The sequence below is a fragment of the Panthera uncia genome, assembly GCF_023721935.1.
Source record: "Panthera uncia isolate 11264 chromosome A3 unlocalized genomic scaffold, Puncia_PCG_1.0 HiC_scaffold_11, whole genome shotgun sequence".
In the NCBI taxonomy this organism is placed as follows: Eukaryota; Metazoa; Chordata; class Mammalia; order Carnivora; family Felidae; genus Panthera; species Panthera uncia.
In genome coordinates, this window is record NW_026057578.1 from 16,218,977 (window position 1) to 16,243,267 (window position 24,291).

The 24,291-nt window shown below is 46.0% G+C and overlaps 1 protein-coding gene across 4 annotated transcripts in view; it reads right to left on the bottom strand.

Moving 5' to 3' along the window:
• Positions 1-24,291, bottom strand: part of TOX2 (TOX high mobility group box family member 2) — a 136,149-nt gene that overhangs the window by 60,025 nt on the left and 51,833 nt on the right. The gene's annotated exons all lie outside the window — the stretch shown is intronic.

Sequence of the window (24,291 nt, forward strand, 5' to 3'; positions counted from 1 at the left end):
GCTTGGATAAATTTATTCCTACATATTTTCTTCTTTTTAACACTATTATATATGGAGTTGTTTTCTTGGTTTCCTTTTAGGACTGCTCATTTCATTGTATATAGAAACATAACTGATTTTTGTGTGTTAGTCTTGCACCCTGAAACTTTGCTGAATTCACTGATTAGCTATTTTTGTTTACAATTTTAAGGGAAAGCAGAAACTCCACACCGTTGGAGGAACCAAAATAAAGGAAAAGAAAATGGAATCTGATCAACCTAACAAAAATCTGAAAAGAAAAAAAGAAAATAGGAATGAACTATGAAACATGATAATAAAGAACCTTCATAAAATGACAGCACTAAGGTTAAATATTACTAATCACAATAAATATGAATGATTTTAATCTGTTTGTTAAAAGATCAAAATTAATGTTTTGGTTAAAATAAATGAATCCAGCATATGTCATTTATAATAGACATGCCCAAAGTAAAATGACACAGAAGGTTAAAAATAAACAGATATGTCCGGTAAGTAAAAAGCAGACGTGGCAAAATTAGTAACAAATCAGGTACAATTCAGGGCAAAAGCACTGAGGGAACTAAGAGAAATACTTAAGTTGATAAATGATACATGCTACTAAGAAGAAATGACAGACATAAACTTTTATGTAGACTGATAAACCACAGGAATATAAAATGTAAAGGACTGTTAGAGGCACAAAGAAGATTCAACAAAATCATAAACACAACAAGACACTAACACTCCTCTTCAAAAACTGATAAATCAATCAGATATAAATCAGTAAGGATACAAGAGCTGAAGAAGACGATTCACCCTCTTGATTTCTTCCACTATTTAAAGAACACATTTTCTTTTCAAACGTCCCTAGAACACTTAAAACACATGACAATGTATTAGCTACATAGATAATCTCAAATTTTTCAAAAGGTAGAAATGATATAGACCTCACTCTACTATCTAAATGTACTAACCTAGTTTTTAACAAAAAACAAAGAAGGTAGAGAAAGAAGGAATAGAAAAAATTGGAGGGAGGCAGATGCTCTTAAATCCTTGGACCCTTTAGGAGCAATCTTTTTTTTTATTTTTGAGAGAGAGAGTGAGCGTAAGTGGGGGAGGGGCAGACAGAGAGGGAGACACAAAATCCGAAGCTGGGTCCAGGCTCTGAGCTGTCACCATAGAGCCCTATGCGGGGCCCAAACTCACAAACCATGAGATCATGACTGGAGCCGAAGTCGGACGCTCAGCAAACTAAGCCACCCAGGTGCCCCAAGAGCAATCTTCTAAATAACTTTTGGGTTAAAGAGGAAACCAAAACCGAAATTACAGACAATGAGAACACTATCTGACAAAACCTGTGAGAAGTGAACAATGAAAAATTTATAACTTTTTACCTAAGTAAACTTATCAGAAGGCAAGAAAAATAAACAAACAAACAAACAAACAAACAATAAACTCAATACTCAACTCAAGAAGCTAGACATGGAAACAAAATAAACCAAAAGCCAGAAGAAAGAGGAATAAAACAAAAATTTTGATAAATTTAAGGAACAGATGGGTGTTTTTAAATTTTTTTTTTCAACTTTTTATTTATTTTTGGGACAGAGAGAGACATAGCATGAACGGGGGAGGGGCAGAGAGAGAGGGAGACACAGAATCGGAAACAGGCTCCAGGCTCCGAGCCATCAGCCCAGAGCCCGACGCGGGGCTCGAACTCACGGACCGCGAGATCGTGACCTGGCTGAAGTCGGACGCTCAACCGACTGCGCCACCCAGGCGCCCCCAGATGGGTGTTTTTAAAAGGCTAACAAAAGGGAAAACCACTGACAAAAAAAGAAAAGAGAGAATACCCAAAAGGGAATGAAAAATATACTGATCCTTTGAAAGTCAATAATTCCTTTGTAATATAGTATAAAGCTAATTTTCATAAATGTTTATTATCTCCAGCTTAATTCTGTTACTTAAATTGTCTAAATCACACTAGTTTTCTTTTTCTGCTTGATCCTTGGTTTATGAGGTAAAAATGTCTGCTGTGATTGTGATTTGATCAATTTCTTCTTGTATTTCTGTTTCATTTCTGCTTCATCTGTTTCAGAGCTATGTCATTAAGTATTTACAGATTGCTGATATCTTTCTGGGGAAGTATGCCTTTCACAATGTGATGGTTTCCTACTTTATCCAGGTAATGCTTCCAGAAGGTTCTCAGACTGAAATTTGGACTCCACTTCCATCATCCACCCCCATGTTGTATAAGACAAAGGAGGAAGATTCACTGAGAGGGAATCTATAGCAGTAGGGGAGCCCCACCTTCGAGCCGAGCAAGAAAGGTCCCCAATGGCACAGCTCGCTGGGACTCAGGATACAGCACAAGACAGGAGGTGGTACCTCACTCCCTGGTGAAGCTTGGCAAAAAAGAGCTCTCAGGAGGACCCAGCTTGTGTCCCCAGAGTTGAGAGGCTCAGGAGGTTTTGGGGAGATGGGAGGATGGCTGGCACTGCCTGAAATGGCAGAGATTGAGAGAATAAAAGAGAGAGACAGGTTGAGGGAGACAGAGACAGACAACAATCTGCAGGTGCGTGGTTTGGCAAGGCAAGGCAAGGATGTGTGAGTGGTCCTAGAGAGCAAGTGAAAGCTGAGGAAGGCAGGGGCTGAAGGCCTCTGAAAGGGTCCCACCCAAGACAGCGGCCTGATACGATATGGAGGCCTCGGCAGTAGGTGTACCAGCCGCGGAGCAGGTCATGAGCTGCAGTGTGAACCCCAGCTCAGTGTGCCTCATGGAAAGAACCAGTGTGTGAAAATCGGCTAGAACAGCAGGCATGGATGGTAGGACACTAGTCGGCAAGATGTTCTGACCCTACTTCTTGAGCCCCACCTCACCCTGCCCCATCCCAGGGTCTCCAGCAGCAGCAGAGGAAGTAGGCGTGGTAGGAAAGGGAACAGACCACCCTCATTCTCACGGCAGGTTCCCAAGGCCATGAGCCGGAGGAAAGAGTGAGGGATGGATCTCTGCCTTCTTGTACAAGTCCAGCCTGTTGAATAACCTGAGTGACAGCAACAATACCTTGCGCTGACACAGGACTTTGGGGTTCCAAATGCTTTTATGTATTTCAAATATTTTTCCCCAAAAATGCTTGAAGTTTCTTGGAATACATAATCAGTGAGTACTGGGTTGTTGGCTTGCTTTCTTTCTCTTTCTTTCTTTCTTTCCTTTTCTTTTCTTCTCTCTCTCTCTCTCTCTCTCTCTCCCCCTCTCTTTCCTTTCTTTCTCTTTCTTTTCTTTTCTTTCTTTCTTTCTCTCTTCCTTTCTTTCTTTCTCTCTTTCTTTCATCTGCAGACAGAATGCTGGCTTCGGGGTTAGTCTGACCTGGGGGAATTCCAGTCACTAACTTGCTGAGGGACCTATGGCAACTTATCCAAAACTGTCTACTCCTGAGCGTCCTTATCTATGAAACTCCACCTAACCGCTGAGAGAACAGCACAAGGAAACAGATGTGAAAACACATGAACAGAAAATCAACATGATCCCCTCCCCCATACCCAAGGAGGGGGAGAAAAGACATCAGGTGGTAAGCACAAGTGCTAAATATCTTTTCCACTTTACAGATGAAAAAACTGAGGTTCAAAAGGGCAAAATGACTTATCCAAAGTCGCACGGGTAGCACTTATGGAAATAAAGACAGGAAGCCCTATCTGGAGCCAACACACGCTCTGCCATTATTTGCACCCCTCCCAACACACACATTAATCCTGATTAGCCCTGGTCAGTCCTGTTTATGCCTCTTGTCTCAGGGTAATCTTTCATAGCGCCTTCTTTCACCCCCAAATCATCCTGGTTTGGTGGCGCCTGGGTGGCTCAGTCGGTTGAGCATCTGACTCTTGATTTTGCCTCAGGTCATGATCCCAGGGTCGTGGGATTGAGCCCGACACTGGGCTCTGCACTGCATGTGGAGCCTGCTGGAGATTCTCTCTTCCTCTTCCTCTGCTCCTCTCCCCTGCTCGCACTCTATCTAAAATAAAACTTAAAAGGGGCGCCTGGGTGGCTCAGTCGGTTGAGTGTCCGACTTCGGCTCAGGTCATGATCTCGCGGTCTGTGGGTTCGAGCCCCGCATCGGGCTCTGTGCTGACAGCTCCGAGCCTGGAGCCTGCTTCTGATTCTGTGTCTCCCTCTCTCTCTCTCTCTCTGCCTCTCCCCTACTTTCTCTCTGTCTCTGTCTCTCAAAAAAAAATTTTTTTTTAATTTTAAATAAAAACTAAAAAAATAAAATTGTCCTGGTTTGGACGATAAATTACACGGCTACCCTATCACCCTACTATTTTCACAAGTAAAATCCACACCCTGTAAGAACATCTCAGTGAAAAGACGGTCATTCAATTCAGTGTTTCCTGGCTCTGTTTTCAAAACAAGGAAACCTTATCCAAGGAAAACCTTATCCAAACCTGAAATCCCATCAACAGGAGCAGGGCACCCAGTGCTATAACTTATTATGTGTACAGCAATTTTATGAATTCAGTGGGGAATGAAATGCAATTTTGTCAGGCTTGTCTGTGTCCATAATGACCAAGCCAAATTAATCATCTTGGATAATACCCCTGTGTCGCCTGTCCCAGAGATGTGTAATAGAATCTTTCTGATTCATGTCTCGCAGTACATTGGAGCTGGAGTATTGCTGCACTTCTGAAAATCAGTACAATTATGCCTTCTTGTTGGGCTATCATTTTCCCGGACTCAAAATGCTTCTTAAAAATAAATAAATAAATAAATAAATAAATAAATAAATAAAAGCTCATACCATATATAAACAAAATGGAAATGAAAAAGCCATATTGTTAAAATTACACGTGGATTCTGGAGGAATGGGAGGGGCGAGTAACATCGTTTTAAGCCTTTATTTACAGGCAGAACTCCCAAGCTGTGTCAAGGGAGTGAAGGAGGGAGTAGAACACTCCCCTGCTGGTGGTTCTGACCCTGAAAAGCTTAGATCAGAGGCATCACAATGTGACAATGGCCGCCGGTCACATTAGCCATGAGGGTTTAAAAAAATTTTTTTTAACTTTTATTTATTTTTGAGAGAGAGAGAGAGAGACAGATTGTGAGTGGGGAGTGGTCAAAGAGATAGGGAGACACAGAATCTAAAGCGGGCTCCAGGCTCTGAGCTGTCAGCACAGAACCCGATGCAGGGCTTAAACTCACAAACAGTGAGATCAGACTGAGCTGAAGTTGGATACTTAACCAACTGAGCCACCCAGGCGCCCCAGCCATGAGTTTTGTTTACTAAAACTCTATCTGGGAACAAACATGATCATCTCCATGTGTTTTTGCTTGAGAAATCATCTGACACTCTGAGCTTGAGGTAGCTTTCCGGACTGATATACCTGGGGGGAGGGGGGGGATGTTTCTGGAAAAATGATCCATGAGTGGTGGAGCTGCCTTCTTCTTTAGGAGGAAACAGTCCCAGCAAGTTGCAAAGCTGAGGATAACTTGGGACCACAGCATTCCAGTCAGGGGGGCGCCTGAGCACCAGGCATCACTCCATTTTATAGATAAGGAAGTTCATTTTTCCAGTAAGTGGCAGAGTTTCATTTATTTTAATAACATATTTTTAAAATATTTATTCACTTTTGAGAGAGTGAGCAGAGGGGGAGGGGCAGAGAGAGAGGAGGACTGAGGGTCTGAAGTGGGCTCCATGTTGACAGCAGCGAACGAGCTCGACGTGGGGCTCAAACTCAGGAACCACGAGATCATGAACTGAGTGGAAGTTGGATGCTTGACTGACTGAGCCACCCAGGCTCCCCTTAATAACATATTTTTTATAACCACCTACCCAACTGCCTCTTTGACAGTTTCCCTTGGATGTCCTAGAGGACAAGTCAGCAAACTTTTTCTGCAAAGGTACAGACAATAAATCTGTTTTGGCTTGTAAGTCATGTAATCTCTGTCACTATTCATCTCTGTTGCTGTAGCATGGAAGTAGCCATAGACAATATTTAACCTAACAAATACAGCTGTGTTCCAATACAACTTTATTTACAAACAACAAGTAGAAGACCAGATTTGACCTATGGGGCCATGGTTTGCTGAACCCTGTCCTAAAGGTGGTTTCTCTTTCCCATCAAACCTCTCCCATCTAACACACAAGAGTCTTGACTTTTAAAAAAATACATATTCCCCATTCCCTTCACCAGAATGTATATTCTGCTGTAACGTCACTGATTAACCCAGGACCAAGAACAGTGGTTGCACATAGTATGGCCTCAATAAACATTTGCAGAATGAAACAATACACGAATAAATGAGAACCGGGGATTGGACTGCCGTGTTCACACTCGTATCTCTAGCACCTAGAACACTGCCTGACACAAGGTAGCTGCTCAGTAAATATTGTTTTGAATGAATGATTGCATGAATGAATGTACTGACAGCCTGCTGTTACGCGGGGCTGGGCTCTTCACCACCTTCCCCGTAAACTCTAAGAAGTCAGCAAACATCTGAAGTGGTCTTCCCCTTAGAAAGGCTTTTCAGAATGAAACAATGCTCACAAGGGCTTCCTGGTTCCATGTTCTCATCTTAGAAATCATCTTCCTATGAAGGCGCTTGAGTCCCAGCTCTGCCCCTGATGGGCTGTGTGGCCTTGGGAAAGTCACTGCCCCCCATTTTAGTGTTCAGTTACACCACACACGAAAAGAGAGAGTTGGACCAAGGGATTTTTAAACCCAAATTGAATTCATGTATGTGCCATTGGTTTGCAGGTCCATAGGCAGGCATGAGGCAGCACTAATTTTAAAAGCATTTAAAAATGATGAGTAGGCTCTCCAGTTATTTCCGTGTTAAAATAGCTTCTGGAAAAAAAATTATGTCTATTTGCAGCCTTTTTTTCTTTTCCATCTCTACCTTTTGAAAACTACAGAAGTGGCATCATCTAAAAATGTGCTAAGCCAGCTGCCTGAATACGAAGGCGCTGAAGTTTTCAGAGACTGGCCTTTGTGAGTGCTCTAGGCTCTGTGACACACGGCTAAGTAGGCAAGTCCCCCCATCCATGCTGCTCCAGGGACACTGCCCTGCTCAGACCTTTCCAAGGCTCACTGCCTTCAGAGCAGGGTCCCAGTATCTTTCTGGTATATGAGGCCTCCTGGACCAGATCCTGCAATATCACCTAACACCAAGCGTAGTGAGCCCACTGCAGCCCCCAGACAATGCATACTCTGGTATCACCAGACTCCTGGAGATGCTGGACCCTCCACTTGGGCCACTGTCTACCCCCAGATGACACTTGCTCCTGCTCAGGATCACCACAACACCCTTGTGCCTTCCCAAGCGGTAGTACCAAGGACTATGCCCAGCACTCTAAGCCTACTCTGAGCAGAATGGAGCAAGGCCTCCTCCTCTAGCCTGGACCCCCATGCTCCTGTTAATATGCCCCAAAGTCCCCACAGGAAGCCCAGAGCTCATCCACTCCCCTAAGGCTTATTAAGTGGCCCTCTGTGAACGAAGCTTGTGTAGTCCTGCTTCTCTGCACTTTTGTTCAAATAATAATAATAACAGCAAGCATTTATATAGATAGTGCTTGTGAGGTGCTAAGTGTATCCTGTTCTACAGACTTTTCATACATCAATTTATTAGTCTTCACCATAACTCTACGAGGCAGGTGCTATTACTCCATTTCACAGAGAAAGAAACAGAGGCACTGAGAGTGAAACTCAATGGAAGTGACACCACTGGGAAGGGACAGAGCCAAGTCCCAACTCAAAAGTTACACTCCAGGGATCTGAATCCCGCTAACAACCACCAATGAGCTCAGGAGCAAACCTCCCTTCAGTCGAGCCTTCCGATGAGGCTGCAGCCCTGATCACCACACGAACCGCAGCCTAGTGAGAGGTCTGGAGCCAGAGGCACCCCGTTAATGCAAACCTGGGTTTCTCACCTATGGGAACTACAAGATGATTAACATGTGTTGTTTTTAAATGTAAAAGTTTAGCTCATGAATTGGTACCCTTAATGACTGTGATTCTGCACCTTTCTAAACAGCAGGGACTAGGCCCCCACATGTGCAATGCAGAGCCTCCGTGTTGATTCTGTCTCCACAGGTAGCTCCTGGCTGCATCCTCTCTCGTTCTCTGATTGCTCCTCTCTGGTGGTCCTCAGGGTGTGCCTACACCTGTGCTCTACCCGCCTTGTGAACCCTACTTCTTCTTAATGCTTGAGGGAAACAGTGTACCTTAGGCCCTGCTTCTCAACCCATAATGTGCACACAGATCACCTGTGGAACTTGGTAAATGCAGGTTGTGATTTAGGAGGTTGGGGTGTGACTTGACATGCTGCATTTCCAACAAGCTCCAGGGGACGCTGCTGGTCTGTGGGTCACACTGTGGACAGCAATGCCATAGGCATTAAAAGCATATGCTTTGACCTGGACAGACCATGGTTCAAATTCCAATTCTGTCATATCCTGGCTAGGAGTCCTCAACCTCTGAGAGGTGGAGAAACGGGAACCCTCTTGCACTGTTGGTGGGAATACAAACTGGTGCAGCCACTCTGGAAAACAGTATGGAGATTCCTCAAAAAATTAAAAATAGAACTACCCTATGATCCAGCGAAAGCACTGCTAGGAATTTACCCAAGAGATACAGGAGTGCTGATGCATAGGGGCATATGTACCCCAATGTTTATAGCAGCACTTTCAACAATAGCCAAATTATGGAAGAGCCTAAATGTCCATCAACTGACAAATGGATAAAGAAGATGTGGTTTATATATACAATGGAATACTACTTGGCAATGAGAAAGAATGAAATCTGGCCATTTGCAGCAACATGGATGGAACTAGACGGTATTATGCTAAGTGAAATAAGTCAGTCAGAGAAAGACAGATACCATATGTTTTCACTCATATGTGGACCTTGAGAAATTTAACAGAAGACCATAAGGGAGGGGAAGGGGGAAAAAAAGTTACAGAGAGGGAGGGAGGCAAACCATAAGAGACTCTCAAATACTGAGAACAAACTGAGGGTTGATGGGGGGTGGGGGAGAGGGGAAAGTGGGTGATGGGCATTGAGGAGGGCACCTGTTGGGATGAGCCCTGGGTGTGGTATAGAAACCAATTTGCCAATAAATTATATTTATAAAAATAAAACAAGGAAAACAATACAAATAAATAAAATAAAATATTTTTTTTAAAAAGACCTACCCAAAGTCACATAATAAATGACAGTTATGTGGAACCCCAAACAGAACCCTGTGTTCTGACTTCCAGGGCAGAGTCTTGAAACTGCAGCTAACCCCACCCTCCTGAGCTCTGGGCCTGGACATGTCTGGGTGTGTGCATGCATAACCCTTGGGTGCTTGCATACAAGTCTACACATGTGATCACATGCACAAATGTGTACGTCAATGTGTCTAAACATCAGCACGTGTGCCAGTGGATTTGTGAGAGTTGTCCATTCATTCCCTCCCTCCCCATTTTTTAACTCAGCTCCTACTACGTGTCAGGTCTCTGCTGCCACAATACCAACAGTCTAGGAGGGAGGCAGCCAGTAAACAAATAAACACAAATAAAAATGTAATTTGTGTGTGCATCTGTGTATAACAGCCCCAAGGGCTGGGTGCTATTATTCTTGCCATTTCATTGGGGAAACCGAGGCACCAAGAGGTTAAGTAACTTGCTCAGAGTCACAAAGCGATGCTTAATACGTGAAAAGGTATGTATCAGCAAGCGTGCCCATATGAGTGCGACATGCACATATGCTCGTATTTGTGTGTGGATTCTTTTCCGCAGACATCCTCACATATTCCATAAATAAGATTTCCTGGTACCACAACACAGCATCCCAAAAACACACACATGCACACACACTTTCTTTTATTAGATGTTTATATTTTCAGTCATTTCCTAAAATTCTGTAGAGAAATAGGAGTGAAGGTCAGGGCCCACAGAGCTGAGTCGATCCAGATAAGCCCATACCACCTGTTTCCCTAGAGCGAGCCATGGCAGGAGCACTTTCACAGTTCATCATCCGTTATGAGGCTAAAATAGTCCTTCCCCTCCCAGCAAGTTAAATAAATTTCCCAAGCTATGAAGGATCAGTCCGTCCACACCCCTACTGGGAACACACTATACAAGATATCTGGCTAGGTCGCCTTCCCCATCTTACCATGTCTCTAAAAATGGAGACACTGGTGCAAATACCTTGAAATTTTTTTACTCTTTTTTTAAGCACAAGATACCAACAGAAAGGATACAAGTCATAAGTATATAGCTCAAGGACGAATCCTCACGAAGTGAACAGACTTATGTAAACAGCACCATACCAGACCTCTGAAGCCCCTTAAGACTCCTCACTACCCACCCTCAAGCAGGGTAACCACAATTCAGAGTTTTTACCACCACAGATTGGTTTTGCCTGTTTATGTGCTTTAAGTCAATGGAATCATCTAGAATGTTCTGGCTTCTGGTTGTGTCTGGCTTCTTCTCTCAACCTGGGGTTTGTGAGATTCACCCATATTATTGCATGCGGTTATAAACTGCTGGGTCTTCTATGCTACATAATACTCCACCGTGTAAGAATATTCTGCGATCATTCACATAGTCTACTGTGGACGGACATTTGAATTGTTTCCAGCTTTGTGCTTTTATGAAAAGTGCCACTATGGACATTCTTCTACGTGTCTTTGGGTAAACAGATGAACGTGTTCCTCTTGAGTGAGCACCTGGGAGCTGCATTCCTGGGTCACAGAGCTTCAGACACTGAGAAATGGTTTTCCAAAGTGGCTGTGCTAATTCACACAACAACGTGTGAGGGCACCGTTCCTCCACATTCTTGCCACCTTGGTACTTTCTGTCTTTTCCGTTTTCTACCTTTGGTGGTGGTGGGGAGTAGTTAATACATTTCAAAATGCTTCCTCACCCCTTCTCCTGCCGTCCAGCTCACATTGCCATCCCTGGCAAATGTTAATGAGGCCAGCAGGACGCTTAGAACTAGCACTGCCCCGCATTTATGTACCACACAGATATAGCCTCTAGCCACGACCCCCGTGCCCCTGAGGGCCACTCCAGCATAGGACACAGCCAGAAGCAGCCCAGATCAACCTCCAAGGCCTGTGCTGTTACAGAACACTCTATTTAAGGTTTTCTCAAGGGGGCTTCCAAGAAACGATCCCTCACAAAGCAAAGCCAGACTTCCTCAAGGCGCTCCTTCCCCATCTCCAAAGCCAACAGTCGTTCACACGGCCCACCTCCCCATCCTCGCCCCGCCTGACACACCTCCCCCTCAAGCACCCCAGCTCCCCCAGGTTCCTGGGAGCCACCCTCCCAATGGCTCAGTGCCCCTGGGTGCTTGTACAGACTGTGCCACGAGGCGCACAGGTGCATCTGAGCTGAGGGCTCCTGGGCTGGATTTGTGTTTACCTGAACCACCAACCTCGTCTTGTTCATTCCACCCCGGTCCTACGTAACACACATTCACAGAAAATTAGAGCTACTCAACATGTTCCCAGCTCCTTCACTAGTTCACTTTTCTTCTCTAAACTGTAAATTCTAAAAACAACAACAAAAACTTTACCAAGCTCCTATATAATCAGCACTGGCCAGGCTGGTTACCTTCTACCCACTTAACCAGTCCGCTCAACCAGCCTACACTTACTTAACTAGTCTAACTAAACTAAACTAGTTAACTAAGCTACACCTATTTCTGGCTTTCTTAACCTGCAAGGAAGGGAGTAATACTCCCATTTTACAGAGATAGAAAGCAAGCCCAAGAGAGGCTAAGTAGTTTGGTCAAGGCCACACAGCAAGAACAAGGCAGAAGGAGGAATCACGCACAGACCATAGGCCTGCCACTCACTCTCACCTGAGCCCCTTGCGCTCCACACTGTCCAAGGAGGATGCCAGGCCCAGCATGGGCAACCACCTCACTCACACCTGGACTTTGGTTCCTCATCAGACCCAGGGGCTTTGGGTATTTGAGACACAGAGAAATCGGCTGTCTGGACCACATGAAGGCCTTTTAATGTTAATGAGATGTGAATCAAGGAGGCTTAAATGGCCCAGCTCTTCCCTGGCACACTGGGCTGGAGGTCTAATGGAGGGGGCTGGGAAGGGATCACACACCTTCGGTGAGCTGGTAACTGCCAGGAGGCATCTACTGTTTTTGTCATTTGAGGGGGAACATTTCTTGGCACATTTTAAAAACAAGATAGTTCCAATATCATCTTTTCAATTTCAACCCTTAACATAATTTGATTTGTATTAGATAAAATAGCTGACTGGCTCCTTGCTGATATCTCTGATGCCGCATTGACTCCTGGGTTCACCACACACCCTAGGTGGATGACCTTGGGCAGGCTGTTTTATCTTCCTGAAAATCAGTTTTCTTCATCTGTAAGATGGATACTTTTTTTTTTAACATTTTATTTATTTTTGAGACTGAGAGAGACAGAGCATGAACGGGGGAGGGGCAGAGAGAGAGGGAGACACAGAACCGGAAGCAGGCTCCAGGCTCTGAGCCATCAGCCCAGAGCCCGACGCGGGGCTCGAACTCACGGACCGCGAGATCGTGACCTGAGCTGAAGTCGGACGCTTAACCGACTGAGCCACCCAGGCGCCCCCGTAAGATGGATACTTTAATAGCACCTCATGCAACTGTCATTTGCCATGGACCAAACACTGTAATAAAAAGTCAGGGTATAAATACATTTTATTTACTTATTTCTCCCTGCATCACTCTGAGGAACTTCTAAAGACAAAATTGAGGTTCAGGAAAGCTGGATGATTTGTCCAAGGTCATCCAGTCATGAAACTTGAAGACCATAATTTGAGCCCAGGTCTGTCTGTCTTCTCATGTCATTACCCTTATAACCCATCCGACTACCAGCATCTGTTTACTGTCGCCAGTGGTGGGCTGGAACCCTGCTCAGAACCACTGAGCACCATCTCCAAGGGTCCCTTAGCATTGGTGCTATGTGGGGGAGGGGAGCTCTGGCTTGTTGGACAGACCAGTGTCCTTCCTAGAGACTCAAACAGGAGGTGGAGGAAACCAATCCGTTGGCTACAGATATAACCTAAGAGGTCTCTCAGAGACACCCATTCAGACTCTCATTCACAGACACAAAAAACAGGGCTCAGAGAGGACAAATGACCTACCCAAGAGCACACAGTGAAAGAGGCTGAAGGGGGCCAGAACCAGGCTCCTGACCCTCCAGAAGCTAAGAACCCTGCACCATTTTGGAAAGGTCTCACATCTGGCTCTCTGGCTCTCACATCTTGATGACAGGGTTAGCTTTCTTGTTTTTTTTTTTTTTTTTTTTTTTTTTATTTTTTTTTTTTTTTTTAAGGGGGGGGGGGACAGCGTGTGGGGGGGGGGGGGGGGGGGGGGGGGGGAGGGCAGAGAGAGAGGGAGACACAGAATCGGAAGCAGGCTCCAGGCTCTGAGCTGTCAGCACAGAGCCCGACGCGGGGCTCGAACCCACAAACCGCGAGATCATGACCTGAGCTGAAGTCGGACGCTCAACCGACTGAGCCACCCAGACGCCCCCAGGGTTAGCTTTCATTTAGCAACAAACAAATGTGTTAAACCAGAGGGCTCTCCCACACTCCCCAGCAAAGACCCAGGCCCTATAGAACACATGCTGAGTTCAAGGTGGCTGAGAGTGGGAGAGGGGTGCTGTTTTAAAGAAAATCCTTACATTTCCAACCCACTGCTGTTCCCTCCCCCAACCCATAAACTTCCTGCACCATCTTCATTGTTTCCATCCCATTTAGAGAGAGGGAACGTTTCCAGGGATTCAATTTCTCTCATAATAGTTGGAAGGAAACAAAACTATATGCTGTAAACATTCACCGCATTGTATGAAAAATATCTTTACTACAGGGGAGGTGTGGTAAACGCAGACCAAGATACCCCACCCCCAAGCCCGTTCCCTAACGCCTCTATGCCTGCGCCCTCAAATATTTAAACATCTCACAGCCAGGAATGCAGAGCTTTAAAGTGAATATATTTTTAGCCACTGGAATGCAAAATGAAGATCTGTGAGGTGTAAGTACCAACTCCTTCTCAGCGGTTTTCTCTCAATGAAAACAAGAGAGGCTCGTCCATTTTTCTAAGCACGTGTGTAGGACTGATGAGGGAAGGCTCATTAGTTCAGTCTGAAATATACTCAATTCTCTCCATACACATAGGATGGGTTTTTTTTCCCCTCCTTGCATTTTATTCTCCAGCTGCGAAATGATATTAAATTTCATCAGATTTGAACAAAATCTATGGTCTTGAAACAGTTTCCTTCAAGGCCCCCTCATATTTATTCAGAATTCATGAATCATGTTCCGATAACACAACCATAATTATTTTTAAAGTGTGATGTTTGTGGCTTTAATAGGAAATGCTTGCAAAAGACCTTTTCTCTTTGATTGTTTATAATCTTAGCAGTAATCACTGCCGGTCCCTTCTCGGCACCACGGCCAGCGAAACACAATTTCATTTTAATATGAATCGCGAGCTCTTCACCCAGGTTTTAATTAAAGCAATAAAAGCCGTGTCTTCTCTGCCCTTTACCATGTACACAGATTCAGAGGCCAGAATCTTAGATTTGAACAGTGACAGGAGGGAGGCCTGCCTCAGGTGCATTTACTATCCGTGCATTTATTCCCAGCACATTGTTTGGTTGGTTCAAAAACACTCAACCACCTCCCTGTCTCTCTGCTCTGCAGTTTTCTCATCTGTAACATGGGATAGCAACAGTAGCTACCTGATAGAGTTCATGGAAAACATTTAGCTCCAGTGCCTGAGCCCACAGAAATGCACTACGAAAGCAGCAGCAGCAGCAGCATGGGCTGGGAAAATCCCACAGACCATCTACCCTCATCATTCACGTGAGGAATAGGCTGGGAGAGATAACAACAGAGGTGAAGGAAACGGAGCAGACAGAACCCGGAACTCAGAGCTCTGGGCTTCCCCCCATTCTGGGCATCCTACACCATCCCTTGCTGGAAGGAGGCTGTAGGCGTGACTGTGACCAGCTCTGGTCTTCTGGGTTCCTGGTTATACCATCGGCCCCCTCTAGGCCTATGCTTGATATAAGTGGTAAGCAAAACAGACCAGGCATCCCTGGGGATCTACGAAGGAAGCTGGCCGCACACACACACACACACACTGGTGTGCAGACCCAACGGCAAGAATCTGCTTCACTCAAAGTCCTTGCGTGTCTGTTGTGTGCCGGGTGTGGTGCGAGGCACCGCAAGGCCTCATTTGGTAGCGTGGGAATCTTGGCCTTTAAGACAGAATTCCACTACCGCACTCGCTCTGCTGGAACGTTAGGAAGGGGTGCAAAAGAAGCAGCGGCAGGCAGGGCCCACCCTGGACACTGCTCACACCTGGCAGTGCTGATGGTTGGTGGTGCTGACCGTGTTCCATGGGTCCTAGAGTTCCCCAGGGAGCACCTCAAACGTGAGCCCCCTGAACCTCTCGCCTCGCAAATTGTCCCTGGACCCACTGGGATTCCTACTCTAAGAATAAAAAATTCCCTACTTCCCCAGAGCTTCTTAGAACATGCCTTCTGCTCACTTCCTGTCTCCTCTGTGGATGAGCTGTCCATCCCCCACTGCTCACACATGTCAGGCTGGAAGGCAGGCTTGACATCCTCCTCCCTCTCCACTGCCCCACCTGGACCACCATCCATGTTCCCCACAAATCCCACCCCACCCCACTCAGCTCCATCAGCATCCGGCCCCACGTGCTGCTCACACACCTCTGCTTGTCCCCCTACCCGACAGGCTCCCAGCCTTTGGCTCCGGGTGCCAGAGGCCTTCCCATCAATCCCACCTCGGCTTCATCCTGGGTCCCTCCAGCTCAGACACCATGCTGATGCTGGGCTTGCTCCACTCAGTGTCAGCGGCCCACTCTCCAGACACACCCAGGACCCCAGCAATGCCCACAGCTGCTTCTCTCAGAATCATCACCCACTTTGCACTCCATGACTAAGATGTCCTCACTGCCCAGGTCCCCCTTACCCAGCTTAGATTCCCCGGTCCTTCATTTCAGTCTCTCTTTTGCAAAAAAAAAGCTTGAGTGTCCTTCTGGTACACCTGCCTGACAAATCCCCACTGTGGATCCACCCAACTGTCTGCACCCATAGCACCCGTGCCAAGAGCTCAGCCTCCCACAGGCCACACAGATGTCCCAGACCTTCTCTACCCCCGCACACCTCTGGCACCCTACCTGCCCACCAATCTCTTGGAGAAGACAGATGCTTTCAGGTGCAGCATCCTCTCTTCTGGGCAACCCTCTACAGAGACACACATTCTTTCCCACTTTGTCCCCACTCTTGGCTAGGGCCACAGCTTCCACCTCTTGGCAGGACCCGGCCCCTCCCACCTTCTCCCAAAACTTAAACCATCAATTAACTCTTCCCTCTCCTGAACGCCAAACTTTACCCTCTCTCTTGGATGCCTTCCATTGGCAAGGAAACATTCTAAAGACTCTCTTGTCTTCAAAAAAACAAAAAGTCCCTCCTTGGGAATGCAAGCTGGTACAGCCACTCTGGGAAATCGTATGGAGGTTCCTCAAAAAGCTAAAAATAGAACTACCCTACGACCCAGCAATTGCACTACTAGGCATTTATCCACGGGATACAGGTGTGCTGTTTCGAAGGGACATATGCACCCCCATGTTTACAGCAGCACCTTCAACAATAGCCAAAGTATGGAAAGAGCCCAAATGTCCATCGATGGATGAATGGATAAAGAAGATGTGGTCTATATATACAATGCAATATTACTCAGCAATCAAAAAGAATGAAATCTTGCCATTTGCAACTACGTGGATGGAACCGGAGGGTATTATGCTAAGTGAAATTAGTCAGTCAGAGAAAGACAAAAATCATATGACTTCACTCGTATGAGGAATTTAAGAGACTTCACTCATATGAGGACTTTAAGAGACAAAACAGAGGAACATAAGGGAAGGGAAACAAAAATAACATAAAAACAGGGAGGGGGACAAAACAGAAGAGACTCATAAATATGGAGAACTGAGGGTTGCTGGAGGGGTGGTGGGAGGGGCTAAATGGGTAAGGGGCACTGGGGAATCTACTCCTGAAATCACTGTTGCACTATATGCTAACTAATTTGGATGTAAATTTTAAAAAATAAAAAATAAAACAAGTTTAAAAAAAAAGTCCCTCCTTTGGAGTCCTCATCCCATCACCCTAACGGCCCTTGCCCTGGTCCCGCACAGCCAGACTTCACATAAAAGCTGTCTACACACACTGTTTACATCCTTAATGCAGACTCCCTTCTTCATCTACCCTGGGACCTGCATGAAGCCCACTACACATCAAAGCTGCCTTTTCTGAGATCCAGGATGACTTCTTGTTCTTAAAACTATTGGACGCATTTCAACTTTTATCCCAACCAATCCCTCAGAATCATTTGACCCTCTCCTTCTTGTTTACATTTTATTCAGCTTTTTGAAATAATCATCCCTACAGTTAAAAACCCCTAAAATCTAAAAAGGTACAATGAAAAGTCTTTCCATCCCTGTCCACCCGCCCAATTTGCATCACTCACACACACACACACACACACACACAAACATACATACAAATGTGAACACACACATATAGGTACACACACAATGTACAAAGCCACTGTTATTAGCTTCCAGAGTTACTTTAATTATATACAAGCACCTAGAAACACATTCTCAGTACCCTTTCTCACAAATGGTAACATACTGTACTTACTATTGGCCACCTTGCTTTTTTCAGTAAATAATGTATCTAAAGAACTTCTATATCTATTCACTTTCTTCTTTCTTTATAGCCATACAGTATTCCACTTGATAGATGTATGTAATTTATGGAACTACTCTCACATTGTTGCATATTTGGGTTGTTGCCAATATTTTGCCATTATGCCAACACCAAAAATGAGTAATCTTGAGGCCATCACTTCTCATATAAGCAAATATATCTGTGGGAAATACTTGCAAAAGGGAAATTGCCAGGTTAAAGGTCAATGCATTTGTAATCTTGATAGATGTTGCCAATTTGCTCTCCATAGGGTTACACCAGTTTACTCTGCCTTCAAGCAATGTACAAAGTGCCTCTTTCCCCACAGGGCTACAACAGAGTATATTACCAAATCTTTGGATTTTTGTCAAAGAGGTGGAAAATGGTAATTTTGTTTCTCTTACGAATTTTAGCATCTTTTCATAAATGTAAGGTCCATTTGCATTTCCTGTTCTGTAAACTATTGGTTCATATCTCCCATTTGTTTTTCTACCAGGGTTTTGAATTGATTCCTGGGAACTCTATATATTTATATTGTGAGTTGAAAATAATTTTGCCCAATTTTTCATTTGTCTTTTGACTTTTTTAGCCATACAAAAGTTGTTTCACATTTTTATTTGTGGTCAAATATTTAAGTCTTTTCTTCTAAGACGTTGAGTCATAGAAATGTCTTTCCCACTCCAAAGCTGTAAAGTATACCTTAAAGGCTTTTTTTCTGGTGCCTTTATGGTTTCCATGAGTACATATAAATCTTTGATTTATTTAAAAGTTATCGTTTGACGGGGAAGAAGCTGTGGATCCAGCATCGTTTTTCCCCAGATTCCTGACCTCCATCTCAGAACACTGTGTGTGCCCTAGGCTTCTAAGCCTCCATGTTCTCCTCCTGTTTCTCTGGTCTACTTCTCAACCTATTTCACAGTCTTCTCCTCCACTTTGCTTTCAAATATTGGAGCTCAACATTTAAGACTCATTGGTCCTCTGCTCTTCTCTGTGGTTCTCACTATTCTCTTTCTGTCTTTGCAAATTTGATCCTCACCATGGGCTAAGAACTTCCAAGTTCACTTCCCTAGAAGTTCCAGACTTGCACAGCCTTGGACATCTCCCCTCGGAGGAGCGTCTCAAAAGTAACATGTCCAAGTCTGACCTTGTGAAACCTGCACCTCCCCAGGCCTTCTCCCACTCACAAAAATGCTACCACCATCTGGAAAGTGCACTATGCTTTACTCCTTCATTTCTCTCTCCCTCCTTTACTCCTTCATTTCTCTCTCCCTCTAGATCCATCCATTGTCAAGATGTACCAACTTTATTTCCAAAACAGATCCCAGATCCATCCACTTATTTCCATCTCCTCTGCTTCTACCACCATAGAGGACAACACCATCCTTCATTTACCCTCCCATGTGGTCTCTCTGTATCCACTCTTGCCATTGAGAGCTGTTAAAACCACTATTTGATCATGTTATTCAATATCAATCTCTCTTTCTCACTAACAAAGCCCAGTGACTTGCTTTGACTAATAGAATGTGATGAATGTAGTCATGTGCCAATTCTCTCCTCTCTCCTTTCCCTCCCTCTCTCTCTGTGTCACACACACACACACACACACACACACACAATGTCCTTTCAATAATTCTTAGCATGAAGTCAGAAATCTTCAGCAGAAGTCATATTTACAGCCATGAGAGTGGAAAATTCTACCTACAGCCAGGAAGGGTGGACTGAAGAGGTGACATTTTCAGCACCCCTGGAAGAACAAATAGGCATTTGTTGGGTGAAAATGGCTAGGAGATTCCTATCAGAATCCATGCATACAAAGGCATAGAGCTATAAATGAGCATGAGAGGTGACCAGAGATTCGTCTGTGTAACCAAAGCATTATTTATGATAAGAAAACCATGGAAATAAGTCCCAGCTAGTTTTATGAAACACTGGTAGTTTATATACTATCTTAGGTTAGATTCCCTTGAAGTAGAGACTGAGATGGGGATTCCTATGACACTGGCATTCCTTTTGAGAAGTGACTCAGAGGGGACGGGAGGGAAGCAGGACAGAGCAGGGGAAGGAGCTAGGCGAGGAGGCCATGCCAGCTGAAGGTCCGTGGGGAGTTGTAGAAACTGCTCCCTGCTTGAGATGAGGACCTTCCTGGTCTTCTAGGCCATCCCCCACACCCCTCCCCGTTCACAGTTCCCATCTGGCAGAGGCCAATTCTCCAGAGAAGGGGCAGCTGTGAATAGTTACCAGCCAGCATTCACAACAGCTGGGTGAGGGGTGCCCCAGCCTGGTGACGGGAATCCACAACGCTCACACTGGGTATTTATAACACCCTCGGAGGCAGAAGTTACTTCTCCCATTTGACAGAAAGCTGACACAGCTTGCATAGGGTTAGAGTGGGCATCTGGCTGGGATGTCCAAGAGCTGGCTTTGAATCTAGGTCTGCTGAGCCCACGGCCCAGTTCTTTTCCTCTTCACCCTCATCCCAGGAAGAGGGAGACTCTTCCCAGCATCACATAACCAGGAAACATTATCCTTGTAACTCCTGACCAGGGTCTGCTCTCAACAGGGAGAAAAGCTGATCTCTACCAGGCCTTCCCCTCCCAGAAGCTGCTGATGAGCCAGAGCCAGGCCTGAGAAGTGCATCTCGATCTCAGACCACCCAGGCAGGTCTGGTGCAAAAGAAACACAGGGTCCAGGGAGGGGGAAAGGGGATACTGTATGAAAGCTAAGGCAGCCAGGCAGGAGTTTTGTGGAAACTTGCAAAAACCAAACAACAAAGGATCCATTTGCAAAAGAAACTTCGAGCCCCTAAGAGCTGGTTTGAAAATTTTTAAAGGGGGCACAGCTGGCTGATATATACCCCATAGGAACCTGTGTCTCCAATCAAGTTTCTAAATAAAGAAGATGGTGTTTCAGGAAAAGGTTACATTAAAGAGCAGGTTTTTTAACATGACGAAATTGTACGTTTGCTCAGAAAGCAAACGTCTCCCAGAAATGGCTTCCTGCCTATATCCAGAGCTTTGCACATAAGTGCCCAATAAACATTTGCTGAATAGGTGAAACTTACATTTAACTGTATTTATAAAATGCATTTTATGCCATTTAGAGTGTTTGTACTCTGAATCCGCTATTGGCGAGGAGACCCTCATTTTGCCCACATGTTTATGCCAGTCCCCCCATGACTAGGACCATATAATTCCTGCCGTTGGTGAGTACCACACCATGACAGGGTGTTCATGTATATATGAGAGTGTGTGGGTTCAGGAAAGCACTCCAGGGAAAAGACTGGATGAAAAAATTAAGAAGTAGGGGTCCTGGAGCCCCACCAAGCCACTGCGGGCTGCATGTCCTGAAGGGGCCTGCTGTTCTCCAGTAAAATCAGCACGAACGACATACCATGTTCCTTGTAGGTGGTAGTTTGTTAAAAGACCATGATACTTTTCAGCTCCTCCCATCAAACAGATGGGATCTATTTCACCATTCCTTGAGTCTAGACTGGCTTTCTGACTTGCTTTGACCAATAGAATGTGCTAGATAGAAGTAGTCATGTGCCAGTTCCAAGCCTAGACCTCAAAAGGTCTGGCAGCTTCTGTTCTTGCTGCTCTGGGAACCCTTCTCCAACCACATGAACAACCTCAGGCTAGCCTGCCAGGGGGTGTGGAAGAGAAGTGAGTCTCCATACCAACCAGCCCACAGCTGACCTGGCGGCTTACAGCTGCCACTTACATGGGTCCTAGCCATGACCGGAAGAGCCATCCAGCTGAACCCAACCAACTGCCAACCCCTGGAACTATGAGCTAGACAAATGTTTGTTATTTTAAGATGCTGAGTTTTGACATGCTTTTTTTTTAATTTTTTTAATGTTTATTTATTTTTGAGAGAGAAAGAGAGAGACAGAGCATGAGCAGGGGAGGGGCAGAGAGAGAGGGAAACAGAATCTGAAGCAGACTCCAGGCTCTGAGCTGTCAGCACGGAGCCTGGCGTGGGGCTTGAATCCACGAACTGAGAGATCATGACCTGAGTCAAAGTCGGACGCTCAACTGGAGGCACCCCAGTTTTGACATGTTTCTTATGCAGCAAAAGCCAACTGGCACAGCGTAAGAGTCTGGACTATAATTGCTAATCTGTTCACATCCAGGTTGGCTCATGGCACCAGGGGTACTTAGTTAATCACGGGGAATCCTGATGTTTTCTTTATAAAGTGCTAAGTTAAGGAGACTCTGAGTGACAGCACACGAGACTTAAAGGGATCCTTGGGGAATCCAACTACCTCATTTCACTGTCAGGGAAACGTAAGTCCAGAAAAGAGAAGGGGCCACATTTACCCATTACGCAAACCTTTCCTGAGTGCCTTCTACGTGCCAGGCTTTGTAACACATTGAGGGACACAACAGTGAACGACAGACTGGATCCTGCCCTCATGGAGGGCACAGTCTAATGTGGAAATCAGATGTTTACCAAGTCGTCACACAGATAAGATAAGCAGGCCATCATAAACAATGACAAATGCTATGAATTAACAGCACATGGTGCCACGAGAGAGAATCAAGGGGATGGGACCTAATCTGGATTTCAGGGTCACCAACAGCTTTCTGAGAAAGTGACATTTAGGCTGAAGCAAGTTGGTGGCAGGCGTTGAGTGGGAACAGAGTGTTCCACAGACACAGCAAAGTGATGTGTGGAGCTTTGAGCCCCAGCTGTCCCACTCCCTGGATGAGCCAGTCAATATCCTGAGGCTCAGCTTCCTCATCTATAAAATGGGATTAATGGCAACCTAGTAGTTCTCAAGACTGTTGTGAAATAACTAAGGAAAAGGCTTTGCAACCATGAGATGCTGGGTAGGCAGGTGAGGGTGCAGCTGTTAACAGTTTGTTGGGGCACTAATTTGCCCTGCGTCTCCTCTCCAAAGGACTGCACTCCCCTGCCCAAGCCTGGAGCAGACACGGAGCCCCACCTTCCGTTCTTACGGGGGGTATAGAGCCAACACTCTCCATCAGGGTTTGAGCCACACCGATCCCACCATGCTATGGCTCTGAGAGCCAGGGCTCAGCGTGTTAGCAAGATGCACCTGAAACACTGTGAAAGGGCTCAGATAAGATGTTCAGGAGGAAGCTCTGCTCTTTTGAGACAACCATGTTTCCAAGCTGATTATGGACAATTAAATGACTTCAGTGGTCTCTTCCAAAATGAGCATTTCCAGGACCTGGAGTCCTGCCCAGCAGAGTGTCTTTTAGGTTGGCACGAGTCAGTGCAATATAAAAGCTCTGCAGCAGCACTGTGATGCTCATGTGCTCACAGGCCAAAGAAGGGGCATGGCACGGTGGCCCCAGCACGCACACCTGCCATGGCAGGGGAGGGGGTTGCAGCACCCTGCAGCGGAGCTGAGAGTATCTTCCCTGACTGGCAGTGCGCCCCTAAGGGCAACAGGTCAATGCCTTACTCATCTGAGTCTGCCACTGGGCCTGTCACATAGGAGGGCACATAAATGTTTGTGAACTAATAGCATTCTGGCTCCCCAGCTAGAAAATGTGGGCCCAGCCACCCAATTTGGACTGCCACAACCATCACTGCTGCACAGAGGATGGAGGTCAGCTCCAGGGACAGGCTTGTCCTTCAGCTTGCCAAGTTCCTCTGCACCCTGAGCTGCTGCCACACTGCAGGCACCACTGCCTTAAGGAACCATCCTCCAGGTTGCCACAGTCTGCAGTGAGGACCTCCCCAGCATCCCAGTCTGCAGTGAGGACCCTCCCCTGTATCCCAGTCTGCAGTGAGGACCCTCCCCAGCATCCCAGCCTGCAGTGAGGACCTCCCCAGCATCCAATCTTGCAGTGAATACCCTGCCTGGTGTCCCAGCCTGCAGTGAGGACCCTCCCTAGCATCCCAGTCTACAATGAGAACCCCCCAACATTACAATCTGCAGTGAGACCCTCCCCTTATCCCAGTCTGTAGTGAGGACCCTCTCCTGAATCCCAGTCTGCAGTGGGGACCCACCCCAGCATCCCACTCTGCAATGAAGACCCTCCCCAGCATCCCAGCCTGTAGTGAGGATCCTCCCCAGCATCCCAATCTGTGAATACCCTGCCTGGTATCCCAGCCTGCAATGAGGACCCACCCTAGCATCCCAGTTTACAATGAGGAGCCCCCCCATAACATTCTAATCTGTAGTGAGGACCCTACCCTGTACTCCAGCCTACAGTGAGGACCCTCCCCAACATCCCAGCCTCCAGTGAGAACCCTCCCTCGCATCCCAGTCTACAATGAGGACCACACCCCCAACATTCCAATCTGTAGTGAGGACCCTCCCTGTATCCCAGTGTGCAGTGAGGACCCTCCCCAGCATCTCAGCCTGCAGTTAGAACCTCCCCAGCATTCCAGGCTGCAGTGAGGATGCTCCCAGATGAAAGAAAATTTAACTTCTGGAGACCAGACTCAGTGGAAATTCATATTCTAGCTGGCATCTGGGACTCCCAGAGGGCTAGGGACCAGGACAGCCTTGCCTAAGGATGACTCCGTTTCCTTCA